General features: G+C 38.5%; 1 protein-coding gene across 7 annotated transcripts in view; it reads right to left on the bottom strand.

Annotated features, from left to right (window-relative positions):
- Adam12 (ADAM metallopeptidase domain 12) overlaps positions 1-18,806 on the bottom strand; it is a 435,473-nt gene that overhangs the window by 332,600 nt on the left and 84,067 nt on the right. The window lies entirely within an intron of this gene.

Raw genomic sequence — 18,806 nt, 5'->3', positions numbered from 1 at the left:
GATATAAGCCGCAAGACACTGGGCGTAATTCACAATGAAAAGCCAGAAAACACCTATATATCTTCCCAAGGAAAGTAGCTTAAAAATAACACAAGAACCTTATGACAAGATTTTCACAGTCATTAAACTGATGGTATCAGAATGGAGGAGTTTAATTACCATTAATGAAAATCTGAGTCATATGAACCCATCCTTCCACTGAAAACAACTAGAATAGCTAAGGTAAATATTTTTAAATCATATTTGGGAGCAGTGGAAAATTTCCAAAGTAATGCACACTTAAAAGACTGTGACTCAGGTAGAAGAAGTACTGAAGTGTGACCATAGACTTTGGGGTTATCTGCCCCACTCAAGAAATCTGCTCATATTAGAAAAGGTGGTTGAGAAGCAGAAACCCTGAGCAGAACTTTCAACAGATTCAGAAGGCTAAGGGCACAAGAATTGGATGAGAGCACCTGCTAAGAGGTGGTACTGACAACCTCAAACTCTAGGCTTCAGTTGGGATCTCAAAATGCTGTGCCCTAGGAGATGGGGCAATGTGAACATTGGCCATTATAAAGACTGAAACCAGTACAATCCCTTTTCACAAGTACACCCAGCTTCGGTGCCCACCCTATAACATCACCTAGTGCTTCAATTTATCTTTAAGCTCATTATATAAATTATCTACCAAACAAAAAGTAACCAGGCATAAGTGGAAACCAAGAAGATGAGATTAAAAAATGTAGGAGAAAAAAATGCAGGGGAAACAATAGGCAGTAGAAATTAGCCTAGAGAAAATGCAGTCAATGAAACCCAGAAATAGATTTGAAAGAGCTGTCCAAAGAATTTAAACAGTAGAAATTTCAACAGAGAAATAAGACCACAAGGAAATTATAAAACTGGAAAATGCAGCTCAGTAAATAGGTTCAACAGTTATTTAAACATAGCCAAAGAGACAAATTATATGGTGGAAATATACCCGAAGAAGAGATACAAGATAGAAGCATAAAGAGACAAAAGGCTGGGAAATCTAGAAAAGATCTTCAGAGACACAGGGAACACAGAGAAAGGTAAACGTAATCAGAGACCTAGAAATAGTCAAGAAAACACAGTGGAAGCAATATTTGGAGAGAAAAAACAACTAAGGACTTTCCAAAATTGCTGAAAGACAATGAGGTGTGCATTATTTAAACCACAAATCCAAAGTACCATAAATAAAAAGAAAAGCCATATCTAGAGGAATCACGGTAAAATTGCTGAAAAGCAGAGACAAAGAAATATACAATACCTTAAAAGAAGTGCAATAATTGACAGATGATGCACAGAAGATGACATAATATGGTACAGTGTTTAAAGAAGATAATTGCCACCTTTCTATATCCCAGGAAATAATTTTCAAAATTGAAGGTGAGATAAAGATATTTTAGAGAAATAAAAATTGACAGAATTCATCAACAGCAAATCACATTAAAGGAACAATGACTTTTCTTCAGGCAAGAGGAATATTACTTTGACAGCTGCTTGAGATACAAAGAGGGTTAAGAGTAAGATTAATCTATGAGAACCTCTAAATTAATCTCAAAGGCATGTTACAAGACTAAAAATTTAAAAAGAGAAGAGGTAATGAGAACCCACTGAATGAGTTGGCAACAGTTGAAATACCACATCCATCCATCCACTTTCAGAGCATTCATTTCCAATGACATATTTTTGAACTGGAAGAAGTTTCCATGACCTTAGGCCTAACCTTCCTGCATGGAAAATCAGATACTGGACATATGTCCCAAATTTTTTCAGGTTACATCCATTTTCTCATTTTTACTCATTTAGTCAGCACCTGTGTCCAGCTCTGTGCAGGCTGTGTGGTCACAGAGATGAAAACACCCATTTTATAGGTAAAGTTAAAAAAAAAAAACAACTGAGAGAAGGTAAGCAGCTTGCACAAGTTCACCTGGCTTGTATGTGGCAGAACCAAACTCAGGGTGTATTTCCTCACCTTGGATTTTTCATTAAGCAATGATTCTCAATTTTTTTAAAAAAGTACATATAAGTGCTTAGCTGGAATTTATCTGTATTACTCATATTTTTCTCTCATGTTTCACTGCCATTACCATTCAGCTTTCTCCTCTCATATCCTTGTATTGCAGACAGCATCTTCAGTTCATTCCTGATAACTCTTTCCTATTCTTTATGTCTTTGTCAGATAAAATATCTTGAATCCATAACTAAAACTTATAACCTTACATTTTTAAGGTCCCTGCATGCAACATTCTGCAGTTGGAAGAGTCCCTACTTAATGATGCCACCCAAATCATACACAGCTTCTGTCCTCTCATTCTGGAGTCAGAGCCAAAGCTCTAGTATGGTCCAGGAAAGAAGGAAGAGGACTGCTGCTTCACAGCCTCCTTTCCAGCCTGCCTCCTTCCCCCTCCTAACAGCTAGGTGCTAGTGTCCCAGTGAGCAACACAGGACAGAAAGCCAAGGCCAATGCCATCCAGGGGGCACCTCCCACTATGTCACTCACTGTCCTTCCTTCTTCTCATTACCAAATTCAGTCTCTCTGAATTCAAGCCAAGGCAATGAATTCTGCATATATCTGTATTGCAACTTAATAATTTGTAGGGGGAAAGTATTGCTATCAAGGAACAATCAATCACAAGTCTATGTGTAATGTATACAAAATAAATTTTTACAATATTGTTTCATTGGTTCTACTATTAACAGAAAAGCCCAATTTTATTTGCTACAGAATGTATTAACATAGGACCTTACTTTTCTTAAACAGGAAACACAAAAAACTGACCTGTCTAGAGGATAAAATTCTACACAGAAAAATTAAAATAATCTTTAAAGCCCTGATACAAAAGTCTACATAGGTTGAGTATTTAACTCTTTTAGACATGTCTACAGGTAAGTGTGGCTCCTATAAAACACTGCAATAGTATTCCACGAGAGGCCAACTATCGCAGGGAGCTCAAGGGTGTCTGGTCTTTCTGGTTTGGTTTGCTAAATTAAAAATTATTTAAAACACGCAAATATTTCAATTGGTAGGTTGAAATCAGTGGCTCTAACCTGGGGCAATTTTGCATCCCAAGTATGGCAATGCCTGGGAATATTCTTGGTAATCACAACAGAGTAAGGGCTGCCACTGGCATCTGGAGGGTGGAGAGCAGGCTGCTAACAATCCTATAAAGCACAGACCAGCATCCTCCCTACCTCCAGCAAAGCAGTATGGAGACCTACATGTTACCAGTGCCACAGCTGAAAAACTCTGACTTGGATTTTTCTTAAATAGTTATATTTAACCAGATGGTCTTTAACTCCTTAATAACAACTCACTGGCTTATACAGCTCCCATTATTCTTATTTTATTTATATATGCAGGCAGATGTGTTACATTCTTTTGAAGACCACCTTTGAATGGGGAAATAGCTGCCAAAATATAACTCCTTTGCCAAAATACAACTCCATTCAACTTGTATTAATGTGGATGTAGTTTTATTTAGTTCCAGACATGACTATACACTGAAAAGTAGGTCAACGTGCATTTCAGGTGAAAAGGTTTTCTGAAAAGGTACATCTTCAGATCTCATTTAAAGGAAGAATGCTGCATGCTGATAGGAGGGAAGGAGAACCTCCATGATTCTGGGTTGAATGTGCAACAACTTGGAGGGAGGGAAAAGGAACATGGGGATTGGGAATATGGTGGTCAGTTCAGCTGAGTTAGTGGGTTTTTGGAGGAAGGGAGTGGATTTATATGAGGTCAAGGCCTATAGGGTGTAACTTTCTGGCAGAAGCTTTGAAGATAATCATCAAAGGTTGTGTTTAATCTTAAACAGTGAAAATCCAGGAACTACTAGGAGTCCACTGAGAAATACTCCGAAGATAATAAACACATTGGCCCACTCTCTTCTCATCCAAACTGCAGGCCTCAACTTTTGAAAACACTCTCATGTCTTCCCTAATTTGAAGGCATAGTTAATACTATGCCGCCTTAAATCATAGTTTATGCTCTGTGATGGGGTGTAATCACTTAATCTTTTTCAAATTTAAGAAGCATATCTGAGTAGCATGTATCATGACCATGGGACAGCTTGAGCCATTTAAGAAAAATGTTAAGTCCAAATAGTGTATGAAAACATCCTGGTCTTATCTAAAATTTCAACATTCTCTGGGGAAGTAACAATCTGTAGTGTGTTCTCCAGAGGGATTCTCAGGGTCATCCAATTTCAATGCTTAAATCAAATAATTATTTGGCTTAATTCTGTCATTGTTCCTCAAACTCTACCCACCCCCAAGTGATCGTCATTCCAAAGTATTCATTCTGCTTCACCAAGTATGTTTCTTTGCCAAACTTTGCAAGTTAAACCTTCTGTCTTCTCCAAGATGAAGAGGGTTTAGATTAAGTTCTCACTAACTTATTCTTGTTGTGATTGCAGATGTGCTTCTAAATCTATGTTCTTTTTGTATCATCTCAAGGAGTTTGGGCTGAAAGTGGAAAGTCAGTTTTCTTTTAGAAAGTAACTGGTCTTTTATGATATTTTGAACATGATAAATGAGTTTCAGCATAAACAAATTAATATGAGAAGAAAGGACACAAAGAGATGGAAAGAATTCACCCTTTGGATGAGGACACATAATGAGTAAGGGTCCAAGATTAGCGGAGTGAAAGGAAAGAGGGGCATTAAGAGTTTTAAATGATCCCTATAAACTTAAAAGCACAGTTGTCTCCTGTCTAAAGTCAGCTTGTACTCAGTTGTTTTTAAAAAGAAAAGCACTAGTAGTGAGGATACTCCACTATGTTAAATTATAAATCATCACTGAAACAATGCCATTTAGAAAGAGAAGGGTTTGGAAAATAGGCTATACATATCACAACCAAAGATACACATTTATAGAATGATAAATGCCTGAACTATGTGCATTTGTTACTCTTAATACAGTAAAATCCTTATTATTTTCCATTTCTGCTAATTGAGCACCAAAGCAATGACAGTAGAAAAGAAGTGATTTCACAATAGGGGGAAAAGGAAGAGATGGCAGGGCTTTGGGACAAGCTGGACATTATAGAGAGAAATATATAAGCCAAAGATGAAACAAAGTAGGAAACTGGGTGCCTGAAAGTACACTGACTGCTCAGAGGAAAAATTAGAAAGGATTGATTTAATCATTTAAAAATGTTTGGTGGGTTAATCATTTTTACAAATGTGAAATTAATGTTTCTTTAAGTGCCATGTGATCTACTGCTGTTTCAGGAAGCATAGATTTTTTTTTTTCCACAGGCAGGTTGGTAAATCTCCATCACAGTGGGTTTTTCATCATTTTGGTATTTTTAGTTGCTCATTCTGACCTATGCATGTCACTAATGCTGCAATACCTGCTTTACTGCCACTGTCCTCAAGCCAGGGACTTACAAACATGTTTATATGGCTTTTCTAAGCAAAATGTCATCTACTCTTCTATTAAGATAGACTTTTATGAGTAGTGGGAACAGTTAAATAGCCACAGAAATCCAACAAGAAAGAGTAATGTAATGGTGAATAGAAGGGCCCCAGGCCATTTCCCAAAGGAAACCATCAAATTACATATTTTTTAAAAGAGAAGATTCATGTGCAATGTTTCCTTGACGAACTCATTTGGGGCCATCAAAAAGTCTTACCCTACTTTTTGTTTTTTAAGAAAGAGTCCTACTTTATCCAGGCTGATCCCTAGCTCACAATCCTCTTGCTTCAGCCTCCCAAGTGCAGGTATTATAGGCATGCACCATCATGCCTGGATTTTACCTTACTATCTAAAGTGGTTATCTTTACTGTTTTAAGAACAAGCAAAAAATATTTCAAGTTTGTTTCTTCCTTTGTGCTACTCATTTATATATATGTTGCAAAGCTCAAACATCTTACGTTTTTAAAGCATCAATACTTACCTTTGCCAACATACACCTCTGTTTGGTCTTTAAACATCTTTATTTCTCTCCCTTTTAAAGATAATTTTCTAGGTATGAACTCCAAGTTGGCACTTTTTCTTACTTTTTGGCTTTTCAAGATTTCCTTCCATTTTCTTCTCATTAGCATGTGTCTATTGGAAAGTCAGCCATAAGTCTTAATTTTGCTCCCTTGAAAGTCTTTCTTCCTATCAACACTGCAAAGATTATTCTTAGGGACTTTGATTTGCATCAGATTGATTATCAGCTCAGATGAGTTTTTCTTTGCGATTTTTCTAACTGGGGTCACTGACCTTGAAGTTCTGAGTTGACTGATTCTCACTACTTTTGAGAATTTCTCAGCCACTCTCTCTTCATGCATTGCTTCTCCCCCAGTCGCTCTCCTTCACTTATACAACTCAAATTACATGTAGACTCTTCTTTGTCCCATGTATTCTATGCTCTGTTCTGGTTTTTTTCCATTCACTGTTCTCACTGAATTTCATTTCTATTGGTCTTTATGTTCACTATTCCTCACTTCTTTTCCCATTCCAATGATTACTTAGATGTTACATTATTTGGTTACAAGTTGTCAGTTTGATTTATCTTTGTAGATTTCCAGGCCACTATGGAAATTCTGCGTATTTTTTACTGTTTAAAATTTTTTATACCAATTTTAATCATTCTTAAATTCTTCTCAACTAATCCCAAAATGTATATCTGCTACTCTGCTTTTATTTTTTCCTTCATTGTCAGTTATAGTTTCTTACCTTTCTTAAATGTGTCTAGTTCCTTTTTTTATGCCAGGCATTGTATATGAAAATTCCATACAGGCTCTAGACGTTATTTCCTACTAGAGGAAGTACAGCCTTCCATCTGTAGGCAGATTATACTTTGTGGTTGTTTCTCACTTGTTAGGAATTGAGATGGATCAGGTTGAGCTATTCTTTTAGAAGACTAAGTCTACTTTCAGTTAGTGTTTATTACTTGAGGGTTACCCTCCCAGGCTTCTTTTTTTTTTTTTTTTTTTTGGTACTGGGGATCAAACTCAGGACCTTGCGCTTGTGAGGCAGGTGGCAGAACCACTGAGCTAAATCCCCGGGCCCCTCCCAGGCTTTTGACTGATATATGGAGAGTCTCTGGCGTCCAGTCCCAAAAGATTATCTTCAGCCTTCTTGACCACAAAAATTTCTAATACAGCATGAGAAGACATAAGTAACATGTTTGTTGCAGGTCCATTCCTCTATCCTGACTCCGCAATCACTAGGAGGGTGTGGAAATTTTCATACTATCATTCTTACCCAGCACCTAGGCCTCTGAAATTATGCCACAACCCCTTATGTACATTTACACTATTAATTCAAGGAAATTTTTAACACAAGCCTTTACTACTTTAAACATCACCACAGAAATCTTGCTTTCATTACTGACTTGACATTTTTGAGAGCATAAAACCAAATTTTTACACAGTCATTGTTGAAATTAACCCAAGTGGTCTTTTGACTATTGCTTTTCTATTTAAGGAAATGCCCTCAATTTACATCCTAAAAGCTTAATAATATTCATTGAAAATTGGCTGATGTCTGGTGTGCTTTGAAGTAGAGGACATCTGAACATCTCATCTCAGATAGGGAGGATTACTGCCTCATAGCTAGCAACTACAAATAACAGCTGTAGCATATCAAAGTCCCTTTAATAATTATACCCATCACTGAAGGTCAGATCTTATCATTTTCCAGTCCAAGAACGATGCCTGTGTCAGCTGTCATAAGGCCTCTCCTTGGATGTCTGGACAGGTGCATTTATACAATCAAATAGACATTGGGCATTCTGCCTGTTTGCCTTCTGATCTACTCTTACGCAGTATCAGAACCCAAGGTTCTTTAGGAGAAGCAGCACACATTTTTAGTTCTTGTGATTTTGGTTGATTATGCCCTTCTCCCAGGGCCAAGAGTAGATAAACAGCCCAAACTTGGCCAGTTACTCTATTCCACATCTTCTGGCCACATTGGATCATTTAAAATATGGACACATGACCTAACTTAGTTTGCAGAGACTCAATTTGAGGACCTTTATTTACATGTTTGAGGAAGATAATTTTTGCAAGTTATATTGCTCAGAAGGAATGTAAGACTCTAACTGTTGGTATCTATAATGCCACTATGAAGATAGGCCCTCTCTGAGAACAGGACCAAAAGTGTGGAGCCAAGAGGTAAAGCGTAAAAGCACTTGTCTTGTGAACATTGGTTATGTCCCTCCTATCTACCGTGTATAAAGCCAGGACATATTCTATCACTTTTCAGTATTGTGAATAGAAAAAAAACCCTTTTTAAAAACACAAGCAGCATTTATTTACATTTCTTCAATTAGTAACCAAGAGTCAATTTATTTATTAGGTAATCTCAACAATATATTATCATTCTCAGGGAGAGTCCATTCAAAGTAAAAGGTTAGAATGGTGAGTTTAGTCCAGAGAACAGAGATAGAATTAAAGTGCATGTATTAGATTACATTGAATGGGAATTTGTGCTTGGGAGCTGGCTATGTCACAAGGTAAATATAGACATCCATGAGCCACTCAGCTGTGTAAAGCAGAGAAATTCTATTTGGGGAGCTAGCAGGTAGAGAAAATGGTATAAGAAACAGACTGTGGTGATTTGAGAAAGTTGCAAATATATACTTGAACAGCACAAAAGATCAGTATTGGAGGTGAGGACTCTGCCATGTTAACAGAAGTCACAATTAAATCTTGGAGTATGGTGAAAAGGGCCAGAGAGAGACTACAATAAAAAGAACAGAGACAAAGACAGAACCTTTGGGAATGGTATAAATTTAGAAGGCTGGTGGTAGAGAACAAGAGTGGGAAGAGAAGCTCATGGAATAATCAAAGAGGTAGGAGAAGAAAAAGGAAAACCTTGGAACCAAGAAATTCAGGAACAGCAGTTGCAAGGAAGAAAAGGAGAATTATAAGCCATAAATGCAAAGGAATTGTGCCCATGGAGATCGGGTAAAGGGCAAGGAATTTACCAAGGCCATTGTTGACTTTGCCAAAAGATGTTCCATGCAAGCAGGAGGGCAGAACCAGGTTCAAGGATTACATAGCAACCCATGGTGAAAGCAGACACCAGGAGCACTTGGCTACCTCTGAGTAGCTTAGTGGCCAAAGTAGGGAAGAAGGGCGAGCAGGTGTGGAAAACTTAGTATTAACTATAAAAAATATACACACCACTGTATTGTCTGGGTGTAAATCTCTCAGGGTGTAAATCAGTCATTTAGGATGGCATTTTCATTATCAATGAAGATAGAAAATTTAGTAAATAAAGTGATTAAGGCTGTACTTCAGATACTTAAGAAAATTATTGTCATCTTACATGTTTGGTATGAATGGGACAAAATATGAAAATGTACACTGTGAGAATAATAAACTGAGTAACTATTGTGCAAAGTGATGTAGTAAATCCTAAAGGAGAAGAAAACAAGGCTCCTGAATTTAGGGTATGCCCATTCTCATTAAGGTTCAGCGCAAGATAAGACCTCTAGGAAGCTGCCACCTCTGAGCTGTGTTCCCAAAATATTAAATCCCCCTCCCAGCCTCCCAAAGCTTCTGGACTGTTCCTACTACACACACACACATGAATCCATGCAGAAGATGAGCTGGGAGATGAGCTGGGTGAGAGAGGTTGTCTGATGGTGGCACTATGACTCACCTCTCCATCATTTGGGACTTGCCCTTTCCAACCGTCAAGATTTCAAGTTCCAGGGTTAGAACCTGGCTGTGTTTCTGGATGAGTGTGATTAAACTTAGGTAGTTATCTCTTCTTCTCCACAAACCAAGCACAAAAGGAGAACCCCTGCATTCAGCTGGGTGGTCCCAGCCATGTGGCTAATGAGATTTGGAAGCTGTGGGTCAGCAGAGCCTGGGTGGGCAGGGAAGGCTTCAGGGAGGAGGCAGGCATGTGGTAGGCCCCCAAGGAGAGGGGGAACATAAATAGGCAGAAACCTTTTCTTAGGTTCTCATTCTGAATTCACTGTAATTAAACATATAATCCAAGCCAAACACGAGACCAAGATTACAGCTGGCTTTGTTAAACACTCAGTTTGCTTATTGTTGTGGCCTTTTCCCTACTTTGGTAACAAGCAACTCTTTTCTCCCATTAGACCATAGTCCCATCAGATCTGTTGGTATCAGCACACCCTTGGATCTGACAAACCAGAACTTACATTCCTCTCACCACAGGCCATGTGTATGTACACACATATGTGTATGTATGTGCAGGGGCATCACCAAAGCTAAGTCTTCAGATTTACATTTTCTTCTTTTCTTTAATTTCTACAATGCCCTGCTGCTTACACACATAAATTAACCACTTTTGTTCAAATGAAGACAACTTTTGAACTTGCTCCTTTGCTTATAGTTTCTGGGAAATGGCAATTTGAAACAGCTTGATGAGTATATCTCATGAGGATGCAGTCAGATCAGTGGGGACTACAGACCCTGAGGCTCCAATGGGACTGGGATCTGCTCAAAATGGTGCATTCACACTCTTGGCAGTTGGTGTGGCTGTTGGCTAGAGGCCTCAGCCCCCCATATGAGCCTCTCTATCTGGCTGCTAAAGTACCTTCTTGGCTTGGCAGCTGGCTCCCCTCAGAGTGAGGGATTCAAGGAGCCCACATGGGAAGTGGAAAGTGTAATGTCTCTCATGCTTATCCCCAAGGTCACATACCTCTACTTCATTGTGTTGGGACACAAACCAACCCTGGGTCCATGGAGGAGGAGGAGGGGGCTGGAGAAGAGCAAAGGAAACCTTGGAAGTGGTATCTGAAGGCCCTTGAATTCAACTTTGAAAATTTTCAACTCTGAAAATTCAAAGTATGCTAACTAGGAGCAATGTCTCCCACCTGGAAAATAGATCTTATGAAGCACAGCCGGAGGTACAAGGAGACCACATAAAAGGAGGCAGAGGACACAGATGCTGCATCAAAAGCATCCACATCATGGTGCTGATCCAACCATCCAAGCATCCACCCACCAAGCCACCTACTGTAAAAATTTATCACCAAAGCTTCTGAGCTCTGAGGAAAACTGGTGAGCAAAAGAGGTTTGTCTCCCTCCTCCTAGAATGGAAAGTTCAGTTGGAGAGGAGCAGAAATTAGTAGCAGATAAGAAAAATGGTGAGGTAGAGTGTGAAAGAAACAAAGAATAATTATAGCAACCATCTGAGTGGGCGCTGCTTTGATAAGATAATGAGGCATGCAGACTATTTCAAGAGGAGGTTTTAAGGCAGAGATGAGATGGGGTTCATCCATCATGTGACAAAATGGGTGGTGGAGGGATGCACAGACCAAACTCTGGAGCATGTATTCAGGAGAGGATTTTCAGACTCCTCTGGACAAAAGCCAAAAAGACAATTGAGTCAGGAACAAGATGAGAAGCCAGTGTAGAAGATAAAACCACTCACTTTGTCCTGAATAGTTTCACATAGGGGGTCACTGAGATGGGCAGCTATGGGGCTGTGAGAGGAGCTGAATGAGGGTGGAGAGGGAAGTGAGCCTAGAGAGAGGGTTTGGAACCAGAGTGTCACAAATATGGGAAAAGAAGTAAATCTACTTGCTAGAGAGACCAGATGCTCCAGGTGAGGCCAAGCAGAAAGCAGTCGGGGTAGTATGAAGGCAGGATATAGTGGGTGAGTGGGGATGTTAGGGGAGTTTCAATGCAGAGGGTGCTGCAGGGTGAGATTCAGGGCTGCAAGCTGAAGTCTACCTGCCCTTGGAAATATCACATCAATGGGGTCACATACTAAAGAGGTTCTATTTCTCATTTGGAACAATTTTGGAGGCCTCATCCATTCATAAGTTGGGACATACTTGAATCAATCAAGAGATATGAGGCTTCCAGCACAGAGGAGGCTTCTGGGTCAATGTGCTACAGCTCCAAGTGCAAAGGAGAAGGCTTCCAGGTCCACATGCCACAACTCCCAGTGCAGAGTAGGAAGCTTCTGGGCCAACCTACCATCACTCCCAGAACAGAGGAGGCTTCAGGGTCAATGTGCCACAGCTCCCAGTGCACAGTAGGAGGCTTCCAGGCCAACCTACCACCTCTCCCAGCACAGAGGAGGTGAGCTGAGTGGGAGCCAGCACCCACCCACAGTCAAAATGAGAAGACATATACACAAAACTCAGAACCAGACTTCCAGATCACGTACAGCAACCCCAAAGGGAAACAAGATGGAACGCTCTGATACTCAACCACCTGAACTCCCAAAACTAGCAACAAAAGAGGATCTGGAAAAAATGGAATCAGAAATAATTTCTCAGCTAACAGCATAGATTGTGTCCATAGTGCAAGACATGATCAATAAATCTAGAGAGGACACAGATATAAAAAACACAGGAGCTGAGGAACATGACAGAATCGAACATAGGAAACAAATGGAATCCATAAAACAGATGCAAACAGACTTTCAGGAGATAAAAAACTCCATCGAAAGTCTATGCAGCAGAATAAACCAATGTGAGAACAGAATTTCAGATATAGAAGATAAGATTCCAATTAGTGACCAGGAAAAGAAAAATTGCTTCAAAATTGTAAGAGACAACAAGAAATCAATCCAGCATCTGCTAGATGATGCAGAGAAGAATAATATAAGACTGATTGGAGTCAATGAAGAAACAGGAGAGAGTGCAGATGACATCAAAAACTCTTCACAAAAGTAATGGCAGAAAATTTCCCAAGCAGGGCAAAAGAAATTGACATACAGATAAGTGAGGCAAAAGGACTCCAACTACCCTTGATCAAAAACAATCTACACATAGGCATATAATTGTTAAGATTCCAGAAACAGAACAGAAGAAAAAAGTTCTACAAGCATTTAGGAAAAGAAACAAATTACATACAAAGGAAAGCCCATCAGAATCACAGCAGACTTCCAACACAACCCCTCAAGGCAAGAAGAGCTTGGAGTGATGTATTTCAAGCCCTAAAGAAAAACAGCCTCCAACCCAGATTGATGTACCCTGCAAAACTATCTTTCAAAATGGATGGAGAAATAAGATGCTTTCATGACAAAGAGCACCTTAGGAACTACATGAATACCAAACCAGCACTCCAAAAAACTTTAGACAATATCCTAGGAAAAGACAATGAGGATCACAACCCCAGGAAGCCCAGCAGAATGAATCCATTGGGCATAACAAGAAATTAAAAACAAAGGGGGAGAATCCCACAAAAAGAAAACGTCATGGGAATGATAAGTCAATAGGTATCAGTTATAACAATCAATGTTAATGGTCTCAACTCCTCAGTCAAAAGAAATAGACTGGCAGAATGGGTTAAGAAGCAAGATCCAACAATATGCTGCATGCAAGAAACACACTTAATTCAAAGAAAAACTCATACACTGAAAGATAAAGGGTGGAGAACAATACTCCATGTGACAGGAACCTGAAAAAAAGCAGGAGTAGCTATATCCTCTTTGCAGATCAAGTGGATTCAAACTAACACTAAGAGAGACAAAGAAGGACACTACATCCTTGTAAAGGGAAGAATCCAAGAGGAAGAGATGACAATCATAAATATCTATGCACCAAACACTAGTGCACCCAACTAGATAAAACAAATATTAATGGACATGAAAAATCAAATGAGCACTAATACAATAGTAGTGGGGGACCTGAATACCCCACTGTCACAAATAGATACATGAACTACATAAAAAACAAGCAACAAAATACTAGAACTCAATCAAACTCTTGAACAAATGAACTTAACAGATGTTTACAGAGTGTTCCACCCCACAAAATCAGAATACACATTCTTTTCAACTGCACTTGGGTCATTCTCCAAAATACACCACATACTCACTCACAGAACATATTTAGGTAAGTCCAAAGGAATTGAAGTTATCCCCTGTATATTATCAGACCATAGTGTGATGCAATTGGAGATCAATAGCAAAAGAAACTGCAAAAATTTCATAAACACATGGAAATTGAATAACACACTTCTGAATAACCAATGGGTCACAGAGGAAATTAAAGAAGAAATCAGACAGTTCCTTCAATTAAATGACAATGACAATACAACATATTGGAATCTATGGGACACAATGAAAGCAGTCTTATGAGGGAAATTCATAGGAGTGAATACGCATATTAGGAAAACAGAACGAGCCCAATTAAACAACCTGATGCTGAACCTCAAGCTTATAGAAAAAGAAGAGCAGGACAAACCCAAAGCTCATACAAGGGAGGCAATTATAAAGATCAGGGCAGAAATCAATGCAATGGAGACTAAGAGAATGATACAAAAAAATCAATGAAGTCAAGATTTGGTCCTTTGAAAGAATAAACAAAATTGACAAACCCTTAGCCAACCTTACCAAAAAAGAAAAGAAAAGGCCCAAATCTGTGCAATTAAGGATGAAGAGGATGAAATTACAATGGAGCCAGCAGAAATCCAGAGGATCATCAATACCTACTTCAAGAACCTATATGTCAATAAGGTGGAAAACACAGGAGAAATGGACAGATTCCTAGACATATATGAATTATCAAAGTTAAATGAAGACCTAAAAATTCTAAACAATATCAACCAATATCAACCAATGAAATTGAAAATGTCATTAAAAACTTACCAACTAAGAAAAGCCTGGGTCCTGATGGCTTCACTGCTGAATTCTATAAGACATTTAGAGAGGAACTACTGCCACTACTGTTTAACTCTTCAATGAAATTGAAAGGGAAGCAATACTCCTGAATTCATTCCTGGAAGCAAGCGTCACTTTGATCCCCAAAGCAGAGAAAGACTCAACCAAAAAAGAGAACTATAGGCCAATCTCACTAATGAACATAGATGCAAAAATCCTTAATAAAATACTGGCAAATAGAATACAGAAGATCATGAAGAAGATCATACACTCTGACCAAGTGAGATTCATCCCAGGAATGCTTGGATGGTTCAACATATGCAAATCAATCAATGTAATATACTATATCAATAGAGCCAAGTACAAAAACCATATGATCATCTCAATAGATGCAGAAAAAGCATTTGACAAAATCCAACATGCATTTAGGATAAAAACCCTACAAAAAATTGAAATAGATGGTCTCTACCTCAATCTGATAAAAGCCATCTATGAAAAACCAACAGCCAATATCATACTAAATGGGCAAAAACTGAAATCCTTCATACTAAAATCAGGAACAAGACAAGGATGTCCACTATCACCATTCCTGTTCAATATAGCTTTGGAAACATTAGCCACAGCAATTAGACAAGAGAAAGAAATAAGGGAATAAAAATAGGAAATGAAGAAGTCAAATTGTCATTTTTTTGCAGATGACATGATACTCTATATAGAAGACCCCAAGAACTCCATCAAAAGTCTTCTAGACTTAATAGCCAAATTCAGTAAAGTAGCGGGATATAAGGTCAACACACAAAAATCAATAGCTTTCCTCTACACGAATGACAGACTCACTAAGAGAGAAATAGGGCAAACCATTTCTTTCACTATAGCATCTAATAAGCTGAAATACCTAGGAATCAATCTAAGAAAAGAAATCAATGAGCTCTTCTCTGAAAACTATAGCATTCTGAAAAGAGAGATTGAAGATGATATCTGAAAATGGAAAGACATCTCTTGCTCCTGGGTAGGAAGGCTCAACATAGTGAAAATGGCCATACTTCCAAAACTGCTATATAGATTCAATGCAATCCCAATTGAAATCCCAGCAGCATACTTCATGGACCTTGAGAAAAAAATCCAAAAAATCATTTGGAACAAGAAGAGACCCAGAATAGCAAAAGCAATTCTAGGTAACAGAGACATGGCAGCGGGTATTACAGTCCCCAACTTGAAACTATACTACAAAGCTACTGTGATAAAAACAGCATGGTCCTGGCAAAGAAACAGACTGGAGGGCCATTAGAATATATAAATTAGAAGATGCAGAAACAACTCCAGACACACTCAGCCACCTCATCTTCAACAAAAAAGCCAAACATCCTCCCTGGAGGAAAGATAGCCTCTTTAATAAATGGTGCTGGAAAAATTGGGTTTTAACTTGCCAAAGACTAAAATTAGACCTATATCTCTCACCATGTACTAAACTAAAATCTAAATGGATTAGAGATCTAAATATTAAAACAGAACTACTCAGCCAGCTGGAAGACAAGTTAGGTAGAACTCTTGAAGACATTGGTATAGGAAAAGATTTTATGAACAAAACATCAATTGCCCATTAACTAGCACAAACTATCAACAAGTGGGATCTCTTCTTACTAAAAAGCTTTTGCACAGCAAGAGAAACTACCAACAGTGTGAAGAGATAACCCACAATGTGGGGAAAAATTTTCAGCAGCTGTCCCTCACACAAAGGTCTACTGTCTTGAATTTATATAGAACTTAAAAACATCAGACCTCCCAAATTTAAAGACCCAATCCGAAAATGGGCATCTGAAATGAACAGATTTTTCTCAGACAAAGAAGTAGAAATACCAAATAAATATATGAAAAAATGTTCAACATCACTGGCCATTCGAGAGTTGCAAATGAAAACAACACTGAGATTCCACCTCACCCTAGAAAGAATGACTGCTATCAAGAAATCAACCAAGGCGGCTAGTCCTGCACATGGGGCTGCCAGGGGCATGCTGAGTTGATGCTGCAGGCCCACGTGCAGGACTTGTGGGAGGCAGGAAGTGATGGTCACATGGGGCAGGGGCTTCCAAAGGAGCAGGCTTGGAGGGGCTGGGCTGGGCTGATCCCATGCTGCCCTGGCCCTCCTTGGCCTTGTCCACCCCCCTTTGACTGAGCCACAAGTGCCTGCCTCCCCCACTGAGGCAGGAGTGGGATCCTTATGTCCATATTTAGCAAGACTGTCTCTGTCACCAAAAATAATGGGACACCACTCAGGACAACCAACATTAAAAAGTCAACTACTTCAACTTTAATCTTCCAGCTAAAACATCTGTGTTTTATAGAGCCTTCAGAAAGTCAAGGGCCTTCTTGAAAACATATTCCGGATCAACATTTTTTTGGAGAACCATTTTTCCCTCTAAGAATTTTCCTATATCTGAGATGAATGACTTGGGAAGAGATATCCTCTGAAAAGCATAGCATTATATTTGTAATATAAGAATTGAAATTTAGGATTTGCCATGGAATCCCCCTCACCCCACTGCAGTGAATTAACGGTTCTCAGAAGAAAGTACCAAAAATCTACATCTTAAGATCTAATATGAAAAAGTAGTTAGCCTTTCAAAAAATAAAACATATGGGCCAGGGAATTAGCTCAGTGGTTTCGCCGCCTGCTGTGCAAGCGCAGGGACCTGAGTTCGATCTCCGGTACCAATAAATAAATAAATAAATAAATAAAAATAAATAAAACATAGCCTTGGCTCAGGACAGTTTCTGATTAAAGTAAAATCACAAGCCACATTCTATATGCCCAGCTGAGGAAAGGTAAAGACTATAGCAAAATATTAGCTGCTGGCTCTATAAATTTTAGTATATAATGTCTATTTTTAAATTTGAAAAATTATTAACCATGCCAACAGACAGGAACATAAGATTGTAAGCCAAGAAAAAATGAAAAAGGAAAAAAAAGACCTAAATCTGATCAAGATAGTAAGTTTGCAAAGATTTTTAAGTCACTGTGTTATCATGTATAAGAATACAGAAACAAAGATGGAGAAAATGTATTAGGAGATAGGCCTTCACTAGAGTTTTGTCATTTACTGAAAAATGTAAATTCTGAACAGAAAAATATTATAATTGAAATTTAGAATCTAAATAGGTCTATTAACAGCAGTTTTGAGACACAAGAAAACAAAATTACTCAACTGGAAGGTATATCAACAAAAAAATCAAGTAGAAGAACTGAAATTAAAAATGAAAAAAAGTACTGAAAACAGTGAAACATATTTGTGCTATACAATGATGGGTTCTAAGAAACGAAGTAGAAGCCATGCATGGAGGAAAAAAAAATGTATGAGAAATTTCTAAAACTGATCAAAGAATTCTAGAATTCTGTATGCAGTAAAATTATCTTTCAGCTGAACATAATACACACTCCTGCAATCCCAGTTCCTTGGGAGGACCACAAGCTCAAGGCCAGCTTGGGTAACTTAGTGGCACACTGTGTCAAAAGGAACAAAGCGGGGGTGGAGGATATAGTTCCAGTAGTAGAGAGTCTTAAGGTTCAATATCTAATACTGCAAAAAAAAAGACTATAGACAAACAAAACTTCCAAAATGAAGAAGAAATAAAGACTCTCAAATAAACAACAATTGAGGGAATTTCTCACCACTAGACTTGCTTTGCTGGAAATGTTAGTAGATGTTCTTTAGAGAAAAGGAAAATGGTACAAAAGTACTTCAAACCCAAGATAAATAAATTAAATAACACATTAAAAAAAAAGAAAAAGAAATCAACCAATAACAAATGCTGGCAGGGCTGTGGGGAAAGAGGAACCCTGCTCCACTGCTGCTGGGAGTGTAGACTGGTGCAACCACTGTGGAAATCAGTATGGAGATACCTCAAAGAACCAGGACTGGAAGTCCCATTTGACCCTGCTATTCCACTGCTGGGTATCTACCCCAAAGAATTAAAAGAATCATACCACAGTGATATATGTGCACCCATGTTCACAGTAGCACAATTTGTAATAGCTAAAACCTGGAAACAGCCCAGATGCCTATTAACTGGAGACTGGATAAAGAAAATGTGGGTTTTTAAAAAATAAAATGGAGTACTACTCAGCCATAAAAAAGAGAAATTAGAGACATTTTATTGCTAAATGGATGCATATTGAGGCGATACTTTTAAGTGAAATAAATAGGACACACGTGTAAATACTGAATAGTTTCTCTAGTGTGAGAAACTGAAAGTGTAAATAA

The sequence above is a fragment of the Heterocephalus glaber genome, unplaced genomic scaffold (genome assembly GCF_053883595.1).
Source record: "Heterocephalus glaber isolate CG9 unplaced genomic scaffold, H.glaber_assembly_v1.0 deba00001497, whole genome shotgun sequence".
Lineage (NCBI taxonomy): Eukaryota > Metazoa > Chordata > Mammalia > Rodentia > Bathyergidae > Heterocephalus > Heterocephalus glaber.
This window is presented reverse-complemented; position numbering and strand designations above follow the sequence as displayed.